The sequence below is a fragment of the Pinus tabuliformis genome, chromosome 9, assembly GCF_031772625.1.
Source record: "Pinus tabuliformis cultivar Carrire ecotype Pingquan chromosome 9, CPIR1, whole genome shotgun sequence".
NCBI lineage: Eukaryota > Viridiplantae > Streptophyta > Pinopsida > Pinales > Pinaceae > Pinus > Pinus tabuliformis.
This window is the reverse complement of record NC_142307.1, coordinates 1,566,395,270-1,566,398,868: the sequence shown is the minus strand read 5'-3', so window position 1 is coordinate 1,566,398,868 and position 3,599 is coordinate 1,566,395,270. Positions and strand designations below refer to the sequence as shown.

Here is a 3,599-nt window from a genome sequence, read left to right as displayed (position 1 = left end):
CCAGCTGGTCCTGGCAGAAGCAAGTAGTGGCAAAAAAAATCCAACAAGGTTTGAAATCCATTTAACTCTCCCCATGTTGAGACTCTAGTTCCATTGTACCAAAGAAAATATTAAACATAAATATGTAGTTCTTGCCTTTGTGGAAACCTATGGTGGTGAATCATTCATATTGGAGTTAGCACAGGACTGATCAGAAGGCCTGTAGCTTTTGGTTTCATGGCTAGAAAGGGTAACTTTCATGGTAAGGGGTTTGAAAAGAATGGATTAGTGGACAATGTTGCCTCTTTAGAGTCAATTGGTATGCCCTCAAGAAAAATGGGTTCAAGGTTTGCAACTTCAGTCATACACAAGGGATCTGGAAACAACAGTGAGAATGCTCAGAATATTAATTTCCCAGACAATCATAACAATGTTTATAGGACCAAATCACAGAGGTTCAGAGGTTTAGGAGATGGTAAACAAGGCGAAACACCTACAAAACCCAACATTTCTAAGGAAATACTTCCCTATCTGGACAACAACCGAGTACAAAACTAAATTCTTCCAAGTAAAAAAAGTAAGTACATCCAAAGAAAATGGAGGGAAAATAACTGTTGGAGATGGTGATGGAACTAATGTCGGTGAGGCAAGGGAGTATGAGGAAAGGTTGATGAATGTTGAAATCTGAAACATAGACATACTTTTCGCTACTCAAGCCACCAATACTCAGTACTCTGAGATGCAAGAAAGCATAGAGAATGGGATGCATGTCATTTGCCAACAACTAAAAGGGAATAGGATGAGTAAATTTTCATGTGCATCTACTCTGTTTAGACAAGCTTCAGAATGGATCCAATAGCAAAATCTTGTATTAACGACATTCATTGCAACTATTTTCCAAGCAAGAGAATTTATTGTTCATAGAATTTGGCATACATGGCCCATATTTTGCACATGGCTATTGCATTTGGGGAGGTTATTCCTGTTATTTTTCATATTTTGGTTGGAATGTTGTCTCATAGGCATCGAATCATTTCTTCATTTGGGCACATCATCCTATTTTGTGGTTATTTGGTGCAAATTTCTTAGCTTCGCCGTAATGGCATACATTTTCAATGTTTTTTTGAGCTTGGGATTTATTGATTCAGTGTGTAGTTTGCACAATGGCATTTGTTTTTGGCTACACTACTTCATTGTTGACAACGGTTGTTATTAGGATGGTGGTTCTATGTATACATGGTAGCTTTCATATTACTAACTTACAGACTATAGCAGCGTGTATTTCTTTTTCTATGAATCATGAACATCTAGTGTTGTTGATTACAATTATGTACTCTATATATTCTGCTAAATTTCATGTGGGATGGCTTGGCATGGTTCTGTGCATGAACTTGGTTTTCATATCTAGTGACATTTTGATTTACTTTCTAAAGAAAAATGCAAAAGAAGGTAAAGGGAGAGGTTTTGATCCAAAATCTAAAGGAACTAATGGCAAGGCAAGAAATTTCTCTCATGTATTTGAATACAGTGGTCCTCATGGTGAAGAAGGTAATTTTGCTTTAGCTATGCAATTTGGTGAAAGCTCTCAATATAGTCAGTCTGGAAATAGTGAAAGAGGGACCTCAACCAGTGGCCTGGCTAGAGGAGATCCATCTTCTAGAGAGGAAGTATTCCAACTATTATATAGCCCTGATCACTATGCAGTGTTGGTTTTATCTCGTTATAAGAACATAGACATTGATTTCCTCAAAAAGGAGTACAAGAAAAAGGAAATGTTGGTTCATCCTGACAAATATATGGACAATGTAAACATTGAGGAATCTTTTTAAAAACTCCAAAATGGATATGAGGCTCTATTGGATTCAGTTAAGAGGAAAATTTATGATAATGAACTAAGGAGGGAGGAGATAGTCAATCATCTTTGTAACTTTAGAACTAGTGTTCAAAGGAGTGGTTGGAACAACCCTTTTTTATATAGGCGTGCTAATGTTTGAGGATGAGACGGGTGGCCTTCAAGCAAATTCAAGAAGAATAGCTTTCAAAAAACACAATGGTTCACATATTTGGATACATACTGACAGGAAAAAAGCATGAGCTAGGTGGTGCCAGGATTGCCAAGATTACCATCAAGCAAAAGATGGAGATGGATGGGTTGAAAAAATAGGCCATGCATTTTTATTTGGGGTGCTTCGAAAGGAGGACACACCATGTGCATATGCCTATGTTTTAAGCAAAGTATATGATGTAACTAAGCGAGCCATTTGACAGGGTATGAAGTGTCCTCCAAACACAACCAAGCCACCTTTTCATGTGAATACTACCCTTATTGGAAAATATTATTCTCGAGGAGGCACTTCAACTCACAAAGTTGGCACAAACGTTGATGTACCTACAAACCTAGATGAAAATATGAAAAAATTGTTTCTTGATTGGTTTCAAAATGTGATGGCAACTGGGATGTTTGACACTAGTAATGGTGTACTAGAAAATGTTGGCATGAAGACTGAGAATCATGCCAAAAATAGCAAGAAAAAGAGAAAGGTCAAGAAACAATGGTAAGGAATTAAATGGATTTTGTTGACATAAATATTTGTGTTATCCCGTGCATGCATACATTTTGTAAATAAATCCCCCCCTAATGTAGATCTATGGCTTTATTATTACTACAAGTATCATATGAGCTTGTAACATTAAGATTTTTTATGAAGTGAAAGAAATCTTTTCTTCCAATTTTCAAGTGCAAATTCTAGAATCGAAGTCAAATACATATAAGGAATTTTATAATCTTTATTGTATTGTATGGCTTAATCATTCAATGAAACATAGGTTTTAAGCTAACTGGCAAAAAAAAAAGTAGATATCCCTCTGAGCTTAAACTTCATGATAGGTACATATGCATCAGGGACAGGATGGAGTTCAGAGACTTCTGGCATTTCAACCAACATATCATGCAAAATGCCAAAAAAATCCTCCTATGGAAGAGAAATGTAAATTTATTGTTCAGATTAGTAGTATTCAACCAGAATAAGCCAGCTACATACTTTGTATCCATGTGGACAACCAAGAAAATTGTGTCCAAGGAAATCACCCACAGATAGTATTATCAAAATTGACACAATATATTGTCAAATCAATCCACCACCATGAAAATAAATTTGACTTAAAAAAAAAACAAACAAACAAACTCACCTCCCTAATCACATAGCATGTCTAGATCTGCTCCTAGACCATGCACCTACCAACATCCAAATTTTGCTAGCATTTAATTATTAAACCAATAAAATCCTAAAACTTTAAAGGAGTAAGATTTATGTGCTTATAACAACAGTAGTTCTGAACAACATTATTCAAAACTAAGAAGTTTGTACTAGGCATATGCCTCTCCTGGGTTGTTCTTTACTCCTACCTCCTACTTCTTCTCCTCTTCCCCTGTAAAAGACATCAGGTCTTGAAAATACAAACTTATTTTATAATATTGCATTGGGAAAAAAGGACATTGGATACTTGTACTTACCAGCTTAGTGAAGGTGTTGAAGTGGCCAACCTTCTATTTAATAGAAACATGCTTGGATTTAATAAGAAGAGAATAGTTGCCAATGAAGGATCATACTTGCCAATTA

At 35.9% G+C, this 3,599-nt stretch overlaps 1 pseudogene; it reads left to right on the top strand.

Annotated features, from left to right (window-relative positions):
* The first annotated feature begins 216 nt into the window (after window positions 1-216).
* Window positions 217-2,538, top strand: LOC149154616 (uncharacterized; annotated as a pseudogene).
* Window positions 2,539-3,599: the final 1,061 nt, after the last annotated feature.